Genomic DNA, 21,555 nt, shown 5'->3' with positions numbered 1-21,555 from the left:
AGGTTGCAGCCTTGTCTTATCCCTGAAACTACTCTGAACCATGAACTCAATTTACCGTCAACTCTAACTGCTGCCTGACTATCCATGTAAAGACCTTTAATTGCTTGCAAAAGTTTGACTCCTATTCCATAATCTTGTAGAACAGACAATAACTTCCTCCTATGAACCCGGTCATATGCCTTTTCCAGATCTATAAAGCATAGATACAGTTCCCTGTTCCACTCGTAACACTTCTCCATTATTTGCCGTAAGCTAAAGATCTGTTCCTGACAACCTCTAAGAGGCCTAAACCCACACTGATTTTCATCCAATTGGTCCTCAACTAATACTCGCACTTTCCTTTCAACAATACCTGAGAAGATTTTACCCACAACGCTGATTAAAGAGATACCTCTGTAGTTGTTACAATCTTTTCTGTTTCCATGTTTAAGATTGGTGTGATTACTGCTTTTGTCCAGTCTGATGGAACCTGTCCCGACTCCCAGGCCATTTCAATTATCCTGTGTAGCCATTTAAGACCTGACATTCCACTGTATTTGATGAGTTCCGACTTAATTTCATCCACCCCAGCCGCTTTATTGCACTGCAATCTATTGACCATTTTTTCCACTTCCTCAAATGTGATCCTATTTCCATTATCATTCCTATCCCATTCTACCTCGAAATCTGAAACATTACTGATCGCATTTTCACCTACATTGAGCAACTCTTCAAAATATTCCCTCCATCTGCCCAAGGCATCCACAGGATTCACCAGCAGTTTTCCTGACCTGTCCAAAATACTTGTCATTTCCTTCTTACCTCCCTTTCGAAGACTGCTAATTACACTCCAGAATGGTTTTCCAGCAGCTTGACCCATAGTCTCCAACCTGTTTCCAAAGTCTTCCCACGATTTCTTCTTGGATGCTGCAATTATCTGTTTGGCTTTGTTTCTTTCTTCAACATAACTTTCTCTGTCTACCTGGGTTCTGGTATGTAGCCATTTTTGATACGCCTTCTTTTTCCTTTTACAGGCTGCCTTGACCGTATCATTCCACCAAGCTGTTTGCTTCATCCTACTTTTACACACTACTGTTCCAAGACATTCTTTAGCCACTTCTAGTACTGTGTCCCTGTACCTTGTCCATTCCTTTTCCGATGACTGTAATTGACTACATTCAACTAGCTGGTACCTTTCTGAAATCGCTGTTATGTACTTGTGCCTGATTTCCTTATCCTGAAGTTTCTCCACTCTTATCCTCCTACTTATGGACCTGACCTCCTGCACTTTCGGCCTCACAATCCCAATTTCACTGCAGGTTAAATAATGATCAGTGTCATCAAAGAATCCCCTGAATACACATGTGTCCCTCACAGCCTTCCTGAATTCCTGATCTGTTATTATATAGTCAATGACAGATTTGGTTCCCCTGCCTTCCCAAGTATACCGGTGAATGTTCTTATGTTTAAAAAAGGAGTTTGTGATTACTAAGCCCATACTGGCACAGAAATCCAAGAGTTGTTTCCCATTCCTGTTGGCCTCCATATCCTCTCCAAATTTACCCATAACCTTTTCATACCCTTCTGTTCGATTTCCAATCCTGGCGTTAAAATCACCCATGAGCAGAACACTGTCCTTGTCCTTTACTCTAACAACTACATCACTGAGTGCCTCATAAAAACTATACATCTTATCTTGATCTGTCCCTTCACAATGCGAATATACTGACACAATCCTAATTTTCTTGCTAGACACTGTCAAATCTATGCACATCAGTCGTTCGTTTACATACCTTATTGCAACTACGCTGGGTTCCATTTCTTTCCTGGTGTAAAGCCCTACACCCCATTGTGCTATTCCTGCTTTGACTCCTGACAGGTAGACCTTGTATTCTCCCACTTCCTCTTCTTTCTCACCCCTTACCCGAATGTCACTAACAGCTAAAACGTCCAGCCCCATCTTACTTGCAGCCTCTGCCAGCTCTACCTTCTTCCCAGAGTAGCCCCCATTGATATTAATAGCTCCCCATCTCATTACCATTTGTTTGCCAAGTCGTATCTTAGGAGTCCCTGGTTTGTCAGTTAGAGGTGGGACTCCGTCACCTCCAAAGGTCCGAGGCATTTTGCTCTGATTGTTGCCAGCATCATATTTAAAGTACCAGGGAAGCAGGTTCCTAGCCTTACTTGCCCCGAGTCCCATTGGGTTTTACCCCTAACGGCTGAGGGACTAACCGGTGGATTTGGTAGTCTTTGCCGTATGAGCACAAAGGTGACCACGACTCAGAATATGTCCGAGATGCCCAGCCTTATTCCAAAGTACCTGGTATCCCGACTGTCGGGACCACTTACTTGGGCACTCATACGTTGCCCGTGGTTCATGAACTAGGACATGACTACAGGAACCCACACCATGAACCAATTATTTAAATAAAAAATATAATCTCATCAAAATGTTTAAAATTTAAATCTCACATACACAAGATTAACAAGCACAAAATACTTATTTCATTTGAAATAGGTTTTTTAAATGAATCATGATTTTAAATTGGACTGAAAAGTATAAAATAATTTCTCCTAGCTGTGTACAGAATCCCAAGCCCACACAGATAGTCGGGAAATTTGTGTTTCTGAATTTTTAATAGCTACCATAAGGTTTGCAAGATTTATGAGGAAAAGCTTGGGGCCAGTACAACAGACAATAGTCAAGAGGTGAACTTCCTCATGAATCAATTGTGTATTGCATGTGCCCCACGTTTTCCGTTATTAATCTCAGAAGTATTGCGAAAGCTATAAAAAGTTCAAAGGCACAAACTTTCAGGACTATCTGCAAACATTTAAGCATCTGTATAGGGCAAGAAGAAATTACTTTATACCTTTAGTTCGATTTAAAAACATGTTAAGTTAAACATTTATTTTTATTTCAATAATTATTTTATTACATTTATATTCATTTAAACATTCTCTGCAACAACATCGTCCTTGACAAGCATGTAATGCTTCTAGTCGCAACTGCATACATATTCGACGGGAAATTTCTTCTCGTTTTTGTTGCGACTAAAAACATTGCATGCTGGTGTACCAGATGCCATGAGGACCCCAGCAGAAGAGACTGCGCCACGACGGAGCGGAGCAAGGCAGACGGGCGGACGAGAGGGTGTTCCTTTTCCGGCTGGAGGGCAGCGCGCCGTTCACCGTTGGCGGCCTGGCGGCTTGTGCAAGGCGCGAGTGTGGCAAGGTCGGCCTATCTGAGCGCCGCGGGTTCAGGGACGGACGGCGCGTGGGGCCGCGCCACATGTCGCCACGCTACCGCTGCTGCGGCTGCGGCTGCCGTTAGCCCACCGCTAAGCAGCCGCTCTGGCCACGGCCTGCCGGCGATTGCCTATCAATACAAGCCTGCCTGGGTAACAAATACGGATCAGATAGCTGTAAGATTTTACAGGGATTACGCAAAAGAACAAGATTCCCTACTAGCAGCAGTTTATCGGAGGTAGCTGGAGCAACGAATGGTACCTTTTCTTTTTTATTAGTCTTCTGACTCGTTTGATGCGCCCCCCCACGAATTCCTCTCCTGTACTAACCCCTTCATCTCAGAGTATCACTTGCAACCTACGTCCTCAATTATTTGCTCCATGTATTCCAATCTCTGTCTTCCTCTACAGTTTTTGCCCTCTACAGCTCCCTCTAGTACCATGAATGTCATTCCCTCTTGTCTTAACAGAAGTCCTATCATCCTGTCCCTTCTCCTTATCAGTGTTTTCCACACGTTCCTTTCCTCTGGCATTCTGCGCAAAATCTCCTCATTCCTTACCTCATCAGTCTACCCTCTTCCGTAGTGCGCGTCAGTGGTCCAGCGGCTGTATAAATATGCAGAGCGCAGCATCCCGACGCTTCGCCTGAAGATGATGGGTGCGAAACTCAACGAAACGTTGCGACAAGACGACGCAATCACTCAGCTGATCACCCCAAAAAATTTTCTTACTTCATATTTACCTATCATACAATTTGTAGGTGGCCGAGGTGACCTGGGGTGTATAGCACTTGATTCCTGCTGTGGAGGTCGCAGGTTGATTCCCGAGTAGGGGCGAGGATTTTCCTCGTTCGGCGAGGATTTTCCTCGTTCTAGTCCCTGCTGGAAGGGCCCAGGTCCACTGAGATTCCTATCAAATGAATACCGGAGATGTCTCCCTGAGGTAAGAGGCGGCCCGTGCGATGGGCTCGCTACGCTACACCCCCCCCCCCCCCCCCCGGCCCCTTCTGCCGCCGCGGTGAAGGAAACCAGTCTGCAGTCACGCCTCCACCCGTTGGCAGGCTGTGTGCCACAGGCTTTATCTTTTCATTTGCTCATTGTTTGTGGAATCCACGTTGATCCATACAACGCAGATTTTCTATCTTCAGAAAGTTTATAATACGCCACTATAAACCGTGCGGCAGAATTCTGCAACCCACACACACCAAAGATACAGGTCTACAGTTCTGTGCGGCTTGTCGACGGCCCTTCTTGAAAAATGCGCTGACTTGTGGTTTTCATTGATCACCTCTAGCACCCTGCGGTACACAGCTGCTAGAGCAGAAGCAAGTTCTTTTGGTTACTCTGTATAGAATCGTACTAGTATCCCAGCAGATCCAGCGTTCTCTCCTCTGTCAACGATTTCGCTTGCTTTACTATCCTGTCGTCACTTATTTCTGTAACTGTCATTTTGAAATTCGTGCCATGATTTAAAGGACGGGAACAGAGTCTTTCTCAGCGAAACAAACTGGAAAAAAGTAGTTTATTTCTGAAAAAAGTAGTATTTCCATGACTGACAGATAACTTCGATCCGTTTACAGTTTTAACGTGAGACCAAAAGTTCTATTCTCTGACGGATTTTATCTTGCGGATGCCGATAGCTTACATGCATTTGCAATAGTAATCCGCAAGCCGCCCGAGGGTGAGCATCGGAGAGTATTTTCGATGCTCCTATGTACTTTCGACGCCTCTATGTTATCCTCCCTTCCCTGTGCCTTTCGCGAATGGCGCGTGGGAAGAATGATTATCGGTAAACCTCTGTATTAGCTCTAATTTCTCGAGAAATTCAGTAAGGGGAAAGCAATATGTTGCGCGACTCTTCCCGAAAAACGCTCTCTCGGAATTTCAGTATGAAACTAGTGCACGATGCGCAATGCCTCTCTTGTAGCTTCTGCCACTGGCATTTGTTGAACATTTCTAAAACGCTCTTTCTGCGACTAAACAAGCCTGTCACGAAACGCTAAGCGTCTTCTTTCGTGGATGAGCTGCATTTCCTCGAGATTCCTCCTATGGATCTTAATCTACCATCTGCTTCTTTCTTTCTTTCTTTTGATAGTGCTGTTTTCCCGCAATGACGCAGGGTCGGCATGATTAATCGGATTTGGCAAGGTTAATTTAAGGGGTAGCCGGATGCACTTCCTGCCGCCACCCCGTACCCCCAGGGACGGAATGAGTGTACCCCAACTGTCTGTGTCTAGTGTAATCCATGGAAAAGTGTGAATGCGTTCAGATGTCTGTGTAACTGAGGCAGGACGTGGGGACCAGCCCGGTATTCACCTAGTGGGATGTGGGGAAACCGTCTAAAAACCACATCCAAGCTGGCCGGCGCAGCGGCCTCCGTCGTTAATCCGCCGGGCGGATTCGATCCGGTGCCGGCGTTTCTAACCGAGTCCAGGAAGCAACGCATTGGCGCTCTCAACTAACCTGGCGGGTAGCCTAACATCTGCTTCTCCTGTTATTTATTTTACGTTGTGATTCCCCTTCAAGTTGCTTCAGATAGATACTCCTAGATATTTTAGTGTAGACGTTGTTCCCAGCAATTTGTCATCAATTACGTAGTTGTGTAGCAGTGGATTTATTCTTCTGGGCGTTACATTTATGTACTTTCAGGTTCAACTGCCAGTTCCTGTAAACATTCGTCTATCCACGACAGGATTTTTCGCAAATCGTTACCGTCTTCTTATATACAAACGCATCATCTGCGAACAGCCTTACAGAGCTGCCGACGCTTTCTATTATATCATTTATATTCATGGTAAACAATAACGGTACTCGTTAAATTACGTTTACATTTGTCGATGTTATTCCGTTAGGATCGACGTATTGAGTACTATCTTCCAGGAAGTCTTGAATCCAGACACAAGTCTTTTCACTAAACGGCAGTATCCTCATAAAAGTGTCCCGCGAGTCACATTGTTTACTGTTGATTTGCCAGGGGTGTGTAAGCGGCCCATCGGTTGTGGCAGTCAGGGAAAGCAGCCCAGCGCGACAGGCGCAGCACATAAACACGGCAGCCATGTGCCGCGCTGCCCGCGACCGTGACGTAAGGTGACGGCGGCGGCGGCGGCTCGGGCAGGCGAAGCCGCCCGCTATTGTGGGCCGCGGCGGCAGTTTGGCGCTCTAAGTATAGCCCGTCCGTTGCCCAGTAGAGCCACGCCGTACGTCTGCCAGCCGCTAACCAGCGGGACGGCGTGTGTGGGAAATACCGCGGCTCGCGCTCGGCGGCGAACGTCACCCGTCCTCTGCCTCTGGTCGCGGACAGACTCCACGGCCGAGGGCCGGCATACTTCCACGATGGACGTCACCGAACGGAATGAAGCACCAAACATACCACCTCACCAGACCTGAAAACGATTCTAGTGCCTTTATGCCGTAACAAGAACTTCCAGCATGCTGGAGTAGCTGTGGTTCAACAATTTCTGTTAATCAGTACAGTGCAAATTTTTCTTTTTTTATTCGCTCGATGTCTAGTTTCAGGCCGAGACCTATTTTCCAATCATCCTGCAGGGCAGTACACCAAATTTGCACTCATGTGTAATACAGGTATTTCCAAATTTTTAATCATATGCCAAAAATAAAGAACATATTGTGCCACTTACGTAACATAGTCAAATGGTTCAAATGGCTATAAGCACTATGGGACTTAACATCTGAGGTCATCAGTCCCCTAGACTTAGAACTACTTAAACCTAACTAACCTAAGGACAGCACACAAATCCATGCCCGAGGCAGGATTCGAACCTGCGACCGTAACAGCAGCGTGGTTCCAGACTGAAGCGCCTAGAGCCGCTCGGCCACAACGGTTGGCCGTAACATAGTCAAAAACGATATTTCCGAAGATGCGAAAACCACGTGAAAACCATGCCAAAAATGTGAGTCGAACGTTTACAGCGCATACAGATAACAGGCGTGTTTATTCCTTCTGCTGCCAAACCATGATAGAGGGAACCTTTTTTATTTATTTATTAAAACGTTCCCCGACCGCCAAGAATATAACAATTAATAAAAAACCATACACGTCAACAGTAAAATTAATGGTTTTTAAAATCTTTACCAGAAACAGTCAAATACTTAAAATCACTATGTTACTTAAGTCTCGAAACGATATGTTCTGTTTTTTTGGCATATGATTTAAAAGTCCGCAGCTCGTGGTCTAGTGGCTAGCGTTGCTACTTCTGGATCACGGGGTCCCGGGTTCGATTCCCGGCCGGGTTGGTATTTTCCCTGCCAGGGGACTGGGTGTTTGTGTTGTCCTCATCATTCCATCATCATTCATGACAGTGGCTAGATTGGACTGTGTACAGATTAGGAATGTGTACGGGCGCTGATGACCGCGCAGTTGAGCGCCCCACAAACCAAACATCATCATCATCATATGATTAAAAATTTGGAAATACCTATATTATACATGAATGCAAATTTGGTTTTCTGCCCTGTAGGATGATTTGAAAATGGGTTTCGGCCAGAAATGTCGGCCCGAAAGTAGTCATCTAGTGAATAAAATAGGAAAAATTTGTAACTTTGGTTGGTTTTTCTTTGTACTGATTCTGCAACAGTCCGTCCAGCAAGCGTGGTGCAAAACGTTAAGGTTCAAAGTAACTTTCACATCATGTGTCACTCCAAGTAACATAGTAACAACGTGGCATCAGATCCTACGGGACATCAATACGTCACATTCAGAACTAGTGATATGCGCCGACGTGACACTCACCTTTCAACGTTATTGTTACCCTGTACTTCTTCCCCATGTATGCCTTTACAGGAGTGCATTAAGCTCTGACTCTATTCTTATGGCGAAGTCTTGAAACAAGAGAATATTCGGTAAATGGACTGGCCTGCCCATTCCCACCGAGCACGTGTGGGATTCACTGGGGAGACGTACTGTGGCACGTCCACACGCACTAACGTGATGCTGTAATTCTAATGAGCAGCAGTATAATAAGAAACGAACTACGGTGAGTATTGTGAATTTCACATTAATTTCCCCTGGATAATATCTAATGATAAACAATAGTGTAGTCAATAAACGGTATTGTGACTGTGTTAGCTAAACGGTAACGTTTATCACATAAACAACGGCTCTGTAACAATGTAAAGTGCATTCCTCAAGATGGATTCCGCACATTTTTTATTGTCATTTGACCATTACCGGGTGCATGTACAATATCATTGTTAACAGATATACTACTAGATATTTCATTTGCCATATTATTTTAGTTCCAAAAGGAGAATGAAGGAAACAGGATTCTCCGGAAATTGTTGTAGTATTCGCTTCGAGCGATTGATAGAAACCACAAAACACGTAACTCTGGGTGATATGGCAGGGATATGAACTCCAGGCGTCCCGAACGCGGTACTTTCCAGTGTACCGCAATGTTTGTTTTCTGCGGATATGATAATAGTTATTGCAATTACTGCTTTTAGCGTTTACAGGTGCACAACGCAGAGAACCCTGACGAAGATAGTACTGTTCATCACAAGAAAAGATAAAACAACATGGTTTTGAAGGACACGATAAAGCACAACCGAAAATCAACTGTGGGACAAGAGTCTTATCTTCAAAACAGTATTTTTTATTGTTGAGTCTACAGCTTTCTTAAATGCGCTACGCCATGCATAAATGTTGAAGGCAGACAAAAATCTGTTCGGATGCCAATATGTAAACCTTGCAGCACTTATTTCTTAGATGAAGCACGCTTGGAAAGTATAAAAACCGGGGAAAGCAATAAGACATCACGTTAATGCTTGTTTCTTATATCACGCCAGTAAATTTTCAACATTAATGTCGGTAAAGTTAAATATAGTTGTAATTCTGATTTAAAAATTCTCAAAAGTACTCACATTTCTGGTCCATCCACCTGGGTGGCGTCCTTCTGCGGCGCTGGCACTCCTGGAACAAGACGCCACTGGTGTTAGTCGTTTCACATATTAACAGTACACAGTCTCGAGCATAATATGGGTTAAGGAGTTTGCAGTCAACGCGAGCGTCGTATCAAGCACAGCTACTACCCTGTCAGGTGAGGCAGGACGGCAGTGTGCCTGTGGACGTCTGCAGGAGTGCTGGTTGCTGATGTGTCAGCAGGTCTTTGCCGTTAAGGCGATGTAGTGGATACCGTGTGTACACAGAAACTACCCAAGCCCAGCAGCAGACGGAGCGCGTAAACAGTCACGCCGACAGACGACAGCCGCTGGTCGAGGTGCGGGCAACGCCCCTGCGGAAGTGAAGGCCGCAACCCGCGCAACGAAGCACGCACCTATCGTAAACTGCCGCCTGCTTGCACGTTTATGCTCCACGTCTGGCTTCATCCACTAGGAGGTTCATTTACATTTCTTTTATCTGAGCCACAACTCCAAATTTATACCGAAGAATCAATTTGCGGCCTTCCTAGTGGCAACAAGAAACATTCCTTATCACGTCACCAGGCTTTCGGGACAGCTGACTTGGGCAACAGAGGGTAAAATCACTACATTAAATCGCTCAGTACGATGGAGAAGTTAAATAATATATTCACAATCTCGACAAACATGTGTAGTTTTGAACGATCTGTACGTAATACACGGCTTCCTATTTATTTTGACCACCCCGAACATCTTGTCCAGAACAAAGTAAAAAATACGGGGCGAGTCAAAAGAAATTTTAGAACTTTGGAAAGATACAGAAATCTATTGAGATAACTTACAGAATCGGCAGATGTGTCATTTTGTAACAAACAATCTCAAGTTTCACATAAAACTATCAAGCGTCATTTTGGTTCCATGTGAGTACCACTTATGATGCGGCAAACATCCCACCGATAATAAATTTCTTCAGAATGAAATTTTCACTCTGCAGCGCAGTGTGCGCTGATATGAAACTTCCTGGCAGATTAAAACTATGTGCTGGAACGAGACTCGAACTCGAGACCTTTGCCTTTCGCGGGCCAAGCACTTGCCCGCGAATGGCAAAGGTCCCGAGTTCGAGTCTCGGTCCGGCACACAGTTTTAATGTGCCAGGAAGTTTCAATAATTTTTTTCCCACACTCGTTGCAGCAAATCGGGCGTAAATTGTGGAATGGCAGCGTAGACTCTATTTTTCAGGTCGGCTAAATTTTATTGCAGGGGAGGAACATTCACATTGTCTTTAATGAAATCCCACAGAAAGAAAGTCTGAGGAGCGAAGTGCCCATTTGGTGACCCTTCGTGGCCAGTTCATCGACCTGGGAAGAGATTATCGAGGAAACCAACTTCAGTGAGGAAATGAGATGACGAACCGTCGACTTGTGGAATTAAAAACTTTTCAAACTTATCCAGATCAACAATACCAGTGACAGTTTTCTCCATGAAGGAGAAAAGGCCGTACACTTTCAATTTGCTAAGGGCACAGAATACATTAACTCTGAAGCTGTCACGACTGTGGTCCTCGGTTGTATGTGGATTGTAGCTGCCCCATATTTACACAAAACTGTTGCTGAAACCCCACACACAGCGAGTACGCTCCGCGCCAGTGTAAGTAGTCAGTTTAACAGTGCACTACGCTGGTGATCCTGGTGGCGCAGTGTAACGAGGTAGTCTGCTACAAAACGACACGTCAACCGATTCTGTCATCTCAATAAATTTATAGATCATTCCAAAGCTGTAAAGCCCTTTTTGGCTCACCCTGTATCAAGCAAATGCTGTCTAGCTGCCAGTGGGATAAGAACCTGTCTTCCCGACCTCCGTGCGAGTCTTGGGTTGGAATTTCCTGTTTTCTGAAGCGTCGCAAGAGGACCAGACAACTTATGTCGGGAAGTTGGGTTCTTGTCAGGATTTCGCTCTCTGTCGTGTAGCATTAGGTCTAATTTCAACTATAATAAAGGAAAAATAATGATACTGCAGTTTTTTTTAATAAAGGACTGAATGCCTTTACTGTACACAACATGTCATTTAAAAGAACTACAATACTACACTACATGCACCCGCGTTGTGAACAAGAAAACATTATTGCAATTATTGTTCTGCAAATTTACGTTTTCCATAAATGAGTAGCATTTCTACCTTCTTTTCGAACGTGTGGATTGTATTCACTCGTATCTTTAACTTAAGATGGTTGACTGAATGACTGGTGGGCATTTTGCTTGGTTTTCCGTGTGTTTACTGTCAACTACGGCACGCGAATGAATTACTTGCTAATACGGGAGAATCAGTTTTGTATTATGTTTTTAATAATGTAGGGATAATGAGTTTTGTGTTAAGTTTTTAATAATGTCATGTTTATGTGAATGGTACACTGTGATACTTTTTCAACACATCTTGAGGAGAGGAAGTGGATTACGATTACCGAATGAAAACTAAGCTTGCTGTTTAAAAAAGACGTAATGCTGATCACATCTTCTTAACGAACAAAGAAATATAAAGGGCAATCACGCTACTGAATGCGCCCCTCCCCCCCTCCCCCCGACTAGCTAAAAACTAACGTCATATATTTTATTTTGCTTCAGGGCAAAGAATTATTTTGTGTGGTTAAGATAGATGAGACATCTTGTGTACACCTTTTGGATGATGGGCAGTGAAACGTGATTGAAATTTACACTGTAGGATTACATACAAATCGTTGGTACTGAAAGGAATTGGGACAGGAACGACACTTATGTATAAAGAGAGAAAGTGAAAATCTACAAATACAATGAATGTCAGCGGCCAATCAGATACTTCCGTTTCTTTCTTTCTCAGATATAACGCTTATCAATATGTTGAACATTTACTGCACTTTATCACGAGGAGAAAATTTCCAAGTCTAAAGACGGAGGGACCGCTAGCTCACCGGGCACGCTATGAACCGTCCAAGCATTAGCCTCAGTGGTTAACGGAGACTGGAAAATTATTATTAGGAAGGCTAAATCGGGTTTTGAACTAATTAAGGTCCCTCCCCCCCTCTCTCATAGGAATCCATGTCGTAATCAATTTGGTCCATATGTAATATAGTTGCTTAATTTCGGTATTTCTGTTACGCAGCTTTACTTTCAACGACTCCCTAGTAATCAATCGTGTTTGCAGCGTACCTTAAAAAATAATCATTAATTTGAAAGTAGTTTATTATAATGTATAATATATTAAAATTTAACATAAAAACAACATAGATTTATTCAGTCTGTTCACTGCATATATAGATGCTTATTGGAAAACCTTATTGCGTTGCATCACTAGCGAAAATGTAGCGGCTGAAACAAAACGATGTATGTTATTAGTACTTTGTTATAAAAAGACTGAATTAGTTTTTATCTCAGAGAAGCGGCTAACTTTTTTGCAGGAGAAATATCGAATCCCAGCGTTGTCGTCGTTTCTCATTTCGCCATTTTTACTACACCCGACTCATCAAATAATTAACGATGGGAGTAATTTTTAAAAAAAAAACTGGCGTCATGTTTCGTAAGCACCCGGCCATCTTCCATAGTAGCTGTTACGTATTAATTATTATTATTATTTTATTATTATTATATCTTAAGCGTACAGCAATTTTGGAGAGTATTACGACACACGAGTTTCGGTTTCATTGCGAAAGTATCACCAGGAATGGTTAGCTTTTATTACTCCTTTTAATAGATTTTGAAATAGACAAGTTATTCCCCCGTTGTTAGCAGAGGTTGTAGTTGAAAGGGCTTGGTTTCACTATCGGCCTTCGCTATTTTTCATCTTTTAGGAAACTGCTTTTCCTGTTTGCACTTCGCTGTTGTAAAATGTCGCGTAAATAGTCTTCAAATAAATTTTACTATGGCTTCATCTGTTCTGCATTCATCAGACTCAAAAACAAAGTACTAAATGCAATACATGTGAAGTCACAGTAAAATTTCATAGAAGACGCCTTGTAAGAAATTTGACAAAAGTAATGTGAAGTGTAGACATATGCAGCAAAACGAAAAACAGGTTCCTAACAGCCATTTTCAATTACAATCTCTGCTAGCAACGAGTGAAAAACTTGTTCACAAGGACTGCAGACACTCATCTGCAAATAGAGAAACAATTAATTACGTAATCCTATTTTTTCAAAGTGATAGTTAACGCTACCCCTTGAAAGTGAAGATGGAGTGTTTCCTGTCATACATTGTTTTTCCGTGAGCTCGGTGAAACGGCACTCATGTACGAAGGAGGGGAGCTTTATCTCCCTCGGCCGGTGTGTGTGTGTGTGTGTGTATGTTTGTGAGTGTGTGTGTGTGTGTGTGTGTGTGTGTGTGTGTGTGTGTGTGTGCGCGCGCGTAACTGTCATATCGAGAGTCGTTGTGACCTACGCTAATAAACACAGCAAAGACCGTCTTTCTGACGCCGCGCGCCAGTTAACGCGTATCCTGCCCGCTCCCTCGTAAGTCCAGTTTACATGACGACATTGGGTTGCGCCACTTGCTGCGTGGAATGAGTTGCAAGCAAGTGGTTTCGTATATGACACGGTGACACCAGTATACACTTCAGTGAGTCGAGTCTGAAATTAAAGCTTTGGCAGCTGCAAGTCGCACGAGTTGTGACGGAGTTAAAGCTTGTTGCGTTGAATCGCTGAATAAGAAAAAAATAAGAAACGTGTTTCGATTCGTGACTGGATGAAGAAAAGACGTCAGCTCGGTTGCCCAGCATCCTTGCTGAAATAATTTATAACGGAAGATCCAAGAAGTTCTTTTAATTATCTTAGAATGTCACCAAAACAGTTCCAGTTTCTTCTAAAGAGAGATAATTATGCGATAAGGAATAAAGGTACTCTAATGCATGAAGCACTGTCGCCAGAACTGAAATTACATATCATATTGCGTGCATTACAATCGAGAACACTCGGCATGCAATAAGATACGGTTTTAGTTTTGGTAATGACGCTATTTCATTAACACCAATAATTATTAACAGTAATAATTATTAACATTAGCAACAATAATTATTCGAAGCAGGCCGCATTAAGAAGACAATGGTTTGCAAACTACTCTCTTGAAGATAGATCTGTACAATACTTCAAAATTCTAACATATGTGAATGGAGAGCGCTGTAGCGACATTTTAAATAGATGAATATTGAATAAAGATGCAGCTTCTTGAATTAGTCTAGCCTTCCCTTCTGTCAACAATATTCCTTAACAAAGAGTTGGCCAACTCGAACAATGGGATTTTAGCCTTGTAGACGAGAGCATTGCGACAGCTAGAATTACACTTGCTTGTAGTTTTCTTAATTCAGTTGTATGTGGGCTCCTAACTCAATAAATCGCACATGACGCTCAGCGGCAGCAATTTGTTGCTTATTTTTGTAATCAGCATCAGTGAAATCCCACAAACACATATGCAAAACATAGACATCCAAAAAGCGAACATTATTCTCCGTTATCCACTTCATATTTCAGTTTGTCTACACTCTACGAACACGCGTAACCTCAAAACTCATGCAACTAAGTGTCGCCAAAGTTGTAACACGCCGAAAGTGTTTTAGTTTCACCAACGAGTTGCGCAAACGCGTGGCCTGTAGCGCAGTAGCCTGCAGCGTAGTGTCATGTAAACCAGGCTTTAGTGGGTAACTTCCGCTGGCTCAGTGTGTGCTTTGCTCACTTATTGAAGTTTTCTTTGTTGATTTCAGTTTATGGAGCAAAAATAAACAGGATTAGGATCGAACAGAATGTACGAGCGTCGTTCACGAAGTAAAGCAACATTTTTTTTTCTCGTTCAGTTTTTGGTTGAAAAAATGCGGAATTTTTGTGGGAAATCGCGAAATATTTCCATTTCAGCCCCTATAGTTTCACGAAGCTCTGATGTGTGGCGGCGTTATACGTAGCCTTCGAAACGGCGTCTGTAACGGAGACGCGTTCCAAGCAAAAATGGTTCAAATGGCTCTGAGCACTCAGGGACTTAACTTCTAAGGTCATTAGTCCCCTAGAACTTAGAACTACTTAAACCTAACTAACCTAAGGACATCACACACATCCATGCCCGAGGCAGGATTCGAACCTGCGACCGTAGCAATCGCGCGGTTCCAGACTGTAGCGCCTAGAACCGCTCGGCCACCCACGCCGGTCATTCCAAGCAAAGAGCTGTCATTAAGTTTCTCTTGGGGGAAAACCAGAGCATCTCAGACATTCATACAAGTTTGCAGAATGTCTTCCTGTACGGGGATATGGCGGCGAACAAAACCATGGTCAGTATTTGGGCGAGGCGCCCGTAATTATCGGAACAAGGTCGCACCAAGCTGTCCGGCCGGCCTCACACAGCTGTGATTCCCGAAGTGTGGAAATGTGGGAACACTTTAATTCGAGATGATCGACAGACACCTCGCTGCTCAAGTGGACGCCTCTGCTGGTAATGTCGGCTCACTCCTCTACCAGTTGGGGTACCCAAAGGGGTACGACCGCTGGATTCCTCGCCGCCAACGAAAGTCCGTAGACAGCGACGAAGAAATATCTGTCTGGAGTTGCTTGCGGGATACGAGGCCGATCGTGATAATTTTTGTCGAACATCGTCACAGGCGGTGAAACATGCGTTAGACATCGAACCGGAAACAAAACAGCAATTCATGGAGTAGCGCCACACCGCCTCTCGTCTGAAGAAAATGTTCGATGCCGCACTCTCAACCGGTAAACTCATGGCGACGATGTTTTGCGGCTCTTGTGACGGTAAACACCCCCGTTACTAGATGGATGTTTCTAATATGCAAGGATTGCTTTGTGGAGAGCGAGCGCGCTGCACGGCGCGCGATTCGCGGAAGCGCGTGGTGCGCCAGCGCGAGATTTGCAACGGTCGGTCTCCGCGCCCGGCGACCACGTGGCCCGCAGCTTGGGGCATTGTTTGGGTTTTCGCGCATTACACGAAATCTATGTAACTTACGGTGAAGAGCGATGCGGCTGTGGATTGTGGTCAGCAATATGCACCTTCTGAAAGATCGATCGTTATTTCAAGTCACGAGACGCAAAACCACAAAAATCGGTTAATATCACGAATACTGAAAGATTAATAAAAACAGTAAATATCGACTTACAGGGATGAGCGAGCACTCATTAAAAACGTTTCGTGATAGCGGATCGAGTGCCGCAGTCATATATTAAGATTCATAAATAATTAAGCCCGTAAAGAGCAATAAACAAAATTTGAGGGAAAATTGTTTATAAAATTCAACGGAAATTTATGACGTAAAGAACGGCACTACATAATATTTTGGGTGGCACTACACGTAATTTAAACTAGTTAAGTTATACTATACACTTGACTTGCAATAGATTTCATTGTTTGCAAATTATTATTAACATTTATCGCCCATAATTAATTAATTATTAGAGATATGAAGATTTTGAGCAGCGCAATGTGTAGATCGCTATAGATTACGTCTGAAAACTTGATTTACGGGCGATAGAATAATCCTAGAAATTAATGTAATATAGTAAATGAGATGTACTTTTTAGCGCGGTACCGATGGTGTACTTATTTCTGTCGAGGGATGTATGTATCAAAATTTGTAACCTTAACTGGTGAGATTGGTACTTGCATAACCAGTGGGTTGACGTCCGAGCCTATAGAGATTGCGGCCATCTTGGCCAACGGTCAGTCGTTGGTCAGTCGTTTTGGAGGGTGGGTGACGAGCGTGCCCCACTTGAGGGTGGCCCATGTGCTCGTTTGAGAATTTCTTCTCGCACCGATTTACACTCCTGGAAATTGAAATAAGAACACCGTGAATTCATTGTCCCAGGAAGGGGAAACTTTATTGACACATTCCTGGGGTCAGATACATCACATGATCACACTGACAGAACCACAGGCACATAGCCACAGGCAACAGAGCATGCACAATGTCGGCACTAGTACAGTGTATATCCACCTTTCGCAGCAATGCAGGCTGCTATTCTCCCATGGAGACGATCGTAGAGATGCTGGATGTAGTCCTGTGGAACGGCTTGCCATGCCATTTCCACCTGGCGCCTCAGTTGGACCAGCGTTCGTGCTGGACGTGCAGACCGCGTGAGACGACGCTTCATCCAGTCCCAAACATGCTCAATGGGGGACAGATCCGGAGATCTTGCTGGCCAGGGTAGTTGACTTACACCTTCTAGAGCACGTTGGGTGGCACGGGATACATGCGGACGTGCATTGTCCTGTTGGAACAGCAAGTTCCCTTGCCGGTCTAGGAATGGTAGAACGAAACGATGGGTTCGATGACGGTTTGGATGTACTGTGCACTATTCAGTGTCCCCTCGACGATCACCAGTGGTGTACGGCCAGTGTAGGAGATCGCTCCCCACACCATGATGCCGGGTGTTGGCCCTGTGTGCCTCGGTCGTATGCAGTCCTGATTGTGGCGCTCACCTGCACGGCGCCAAACACGCATACGACCATCATTGGCACCAAGGCAGAAGCGACTCTCATCGCTGAAGACGACACGTCTCCATTCGTCCCTCCATTCACGCCTGTCGCGACACCACTGGAGGCGGGCTGCACGATGTTGGGGCGTGAGCGGAAGACGGCCTAACGGTGTGCGGGACCGTAGCCCAGCTTCATGGAGACGGTTGCGAATGGTCCTCGCCGATACCCCAGGAGCAACAGTGTTCCTAATTTGCTGGGAAGTGGCGGTGCGGTCCCCTACGGCACTGCGTAGGATCCTACGGTCTTGGCGTGCATCCGTGCGTCGCTGCGGTCCGGTCCCAGGTCGACGGGCACGTGCACCTTCCGCCGACCACTGGCGACAACATCGATGTACTGTGGAGACCTCACGCCCCACGTGTTGAGCAATTCGGCGGTACGTCCACCCGGCCTCCCGCATGCCCACTATACGCCCTCGCTCAAAGTCCGTCAACTGCACATACGGTTCACGTCCACGCTGTCGCGGCATGCTACCAGTGTTAAAGACTGCGATGGCGCTCCGTATGCCACGGCAAACTGGCTGACACTGACGGCGGCGGTGCACAAATGCTGCGCAGCTAGCGCCATTCGACGGCCAACACCGCGGTTCCTGGTGTGTCCGCTGTGCCGTGCGTGTGATCATTGCATGTACAGCCCTCTCGCAGTGTCCGGAGCAAGTATGGTGGGTCTGACACACCGGTGTCAATGTGTTCTTTTTTCCATTTCCAGGAGTGTATTTCGACAAACAGTTTTCTTTGATAGTGCAATGGTGCAAGCATATATTTGGTGAAATGGAAGTGCTACGATTATTTGTGTGAGTACGATTTACGAGGTATACATCGTGGTAAGTGAACATGTGGCCAACTGTGATTTCTCGTCAAAACTATTACAACAAAGAGGACAGCGGGACTTGTGATTCTGTTCGAATTATTTGAATAATTTTCGTTTATAGTAGCCTACATTACTGCTATTGGAGGCTGGGAGTCAAATTATTATTTAAGTAAACCTGTAAACCGTCTCACCAGTGCTAATTTCATTGTGTGAAAGAAAAGGACAACGCCAATAAATAGTGATTGAACTGTGTCGTGAAAAAACTAATTTTGGTATAATAATCGCCTAATTTTTGTTCCCTAGCACAAACTGTACTTATGTCTGAGTGAATAATTAATTCAAAAACTATAACAAATGGGCGGGTGTGGAAATGTGTACTAATGCACCAAGTATGGAACTCATCCCCTGAGACTTACGTGAGAGCCAAAATTTGCAATAACATTTTTAACCGACATTTGTATATGCACATTCGTGTGAAATCTGCAACCGCACTTCTTTAATTATTTACCGGCCCGTCGCACTCTGAAGGGGTTGTTCTGTGTGATGTCCTCCCTCATGGTGCGACCATCAATTCTGAATATTGTGTTACAGTCAGGAAATCAAAGAATCGACTTCAGCGCATTCGTCTCCACAAAAATGACAACCAAGGCGTCAGACAAGTCTGTGCACGCAAAAGGTGCTCACAAAACTTCACTGGATTGTTCTCCCTCATCCACCCTATAGACCGGATCTCGCATTTTCCATCTGTTTAGCCTAGTGAAGGATGCACTCCGTAGAAAGCAGTACGTTGATGATTGGGAGGTTACTGATGCAGCACGACTTTTGCTCCGAGGTGGACTTCTAGAGTGATATCATGCGGGCAGACAGGTCCTTCCAGTAAGGTGGCGTAAGGCCGTCGCACTGAACAGAGATAATGTAGAAAAATACAGTTTTGTAGCCAACAGACTGGGGAATAATATGGTGTATTGGACTCCTTCATAAAACTAACCTGCTTTCAGAAAAAAATGTATTGCATAACTTATTGAACGCCCCTTGTATTAACGAAGAGAATATAATTTTATTTTCATATAATTACAGGTAGTTTTGTGTGAGAAATATCCTAAAACATGATTCCGCACAGAGAGTTTCTTCGTACTCCGCACACCAATAAGAAGGCCTCTTTTCGAGCGAACTCAACACTTCCTTGTTGGTCTTTTCCCCGTCGTGATTGATCTAAATTCTGCACTCCGCGTGGCTATAAGGTGAGCCGCTTTTGGTGTTCGAGGTGGACATCCAATTGACGTTGTCGTGGAGAGGATATGGTCAACTGTAACATGAGACAGCTCATGACTTCCAATCTTGTCTTGTATATTGCTACTGTAAATTTGTTATTAATACACAATTGCTGCATCAGTGACGGAATACACGTTTTTTTTTTGCCTCCAGCTTTGCCCTCGAGTCTAGTGAGACAGATACCCAATAGTCGTCCGCGTACGACACACCGCCGCCATCGTCCTTCCAATATAGCAGGCTCAGCCAAGGGCTCACTGCTTAGGTTTAAAAAAAGAAAAACTAAAAAAGAGGGCGACGGATGTAGCCTTGATGGTAGTATTTGGTAATCCATTTGATGACCTTTAGCTGTTCAGCATGCCATTTAACATTACGTCCTCTACAGTACTCCACCAGACTACTGTAGTCGCGTTTTGCAGTTTGGAGATCTCTTAAGCGGGCGAACATTGCACGGCTCCAGAAATTATCAAAGGTGCCTGCTATGACCACTCCGGCCGCTGTGGCCGAGCAGTTCTAGCCGCTTCATTCTGGAACCGCGCGACCGCTACGGTAGCAGGTTCGAATTCTGCCTCGGCCATGGATGTGTGTGATGTGCTTAAGTTAGTCAGGTTTATGTAGTTCTAAGTTCTAGGGGACTGATGACCTCAGATGTTAAGTAGTGATCAGAGCCATTTGAGTCTTTTTTTATGACAACCGCTGTAGATATCGCATTTCTTAGAGGCGCTACCGGCAACGCTTGTGGTTTCATTGACTGCGTAGTGCCCACTTGTTACGAGCGCAGCTGGAGAGTTGTGCTACTCATTTTGCACCGCGGCTTTTGTGCAGCGTCACGGCGCTCCGACCCGACCTGCCTCAAAGTGTCCCGCTGCGGCAACGCGACGCTCGGCACTCGTGCGCCGCAGGCGGGCCGTTAGCACAGATTAATACATTAGCTCGGCGCTGAACGCGGTACGGCCGTGCACATCGAGTGCGAGACGATGTGGCCGCCCACATCACAAGCGCCGGGCTTTGCACTCGCTGCCGTAGCACTGGTTTACAGTGTGTTCGAGATGATTCGAGAAAGCCGTCACCGCTATAGTGTCGTAGGCAGCGACATATTGATCAAAGCATACTGCACTGCTTTGATGTGAGTCTGCAGAGCCTGCAGACTTGATTTTACACTATTTCTCCGAGGTGTTCCGTGCAGAAACACAGACAACCGCACCGATGACAGTAAATAAAACAAAGAACTTGAAACCATGACTTCTTTACTGCAGTATGTCATCGATATCGACATTCATCCTGCTGTGCCGAGCTAACACTACCTGAACAAGCACGTTTACGACACATTGCGGAAATGATTTATTTTATCGCATCAAACTGCTTACGCAACTGTAGCTATTTGAGCCGGTAGTAACGAGAGGTTACTCACTCTACAAGTGACAGACGGTCATGCCATATGGGCAGGGAGTGTGGGATGGAAGAGCTGTGTGAGAACGGCGAGTTGTCCTTCGGCGTCGACAAAGAGTCCCCTATTCGATTTGGCGTCAAGGCGAATAACTTCTAGTATTAACATTTCATTTCGAAAATACTGAAGACTTTGTCCACACTGGTTTGTATATAATTACAGTTTAAATAACTCAAAATTGACCTTGCAAGATTAATAAGAGAATTTAATTCTGCGAATGATTGGCGGACTTAACCTAGCAATCACGAAAGCGCTCAGCGCGACCGGGCAGAAAAAGAATAGCTCGGTACCGAATCTAAGACTAGCCTTCACGCAGGCAATATGTGTGCACTAATTAAAAGTGAGTTTAAGTTTAACTTTGCCCCGGAAAATGTTTGTACTCAGTCCAGTACTGCAATCGAGATTGTGTTTTCGTATAGGTCGCGAACGTTTATACTCACTTA

At 44.6% G+C, this 21,555-nt stretch overlaps 1 protein-coding gene across 1 annotated transcript in view; it reads right to left on the bottom strand.

The window, feature by feature from the left end:
• LOC126183392 (uncharacterized) overlaps positions 1 to 21,555 on the bottom strand; it is a 661,091-nt gene that overhangs the window by 277,515 nt on the left and 362,021 nt on the right. The window contains exon 5 of the mRNA XM_049925338.1: positions 9,107 to 9,155. The gene's annotated coding sequence lies outside the window, so the exon portion shown is untranslated. The remainder of the gene's footprint in view (positions 1 to 9,106; positions 9,156 to 21,555) is intronic.

The sequence above is a fragment of the Schistocerca cancellata genome, chromosome 1, assembly GCF_023864275.1.
Source record: "Schistocerca cancellata isolate TAMUIC-IGC-003103 chromosome 1, iqSchCanc2.1, whole genome shotgun sequence".
Taxonomy (NCBI): domain Eukaryota; kingdom Metazoa; phylum Arthropoda; class Insecta; order Orthoptera; family Acrididae; genus Schistocerca; species Schistocerca cancellata.
Note: the sequence above shows the minus strand (reverse complement) of the source record. Positions and strands in the feature narration are given on the sequence as shown.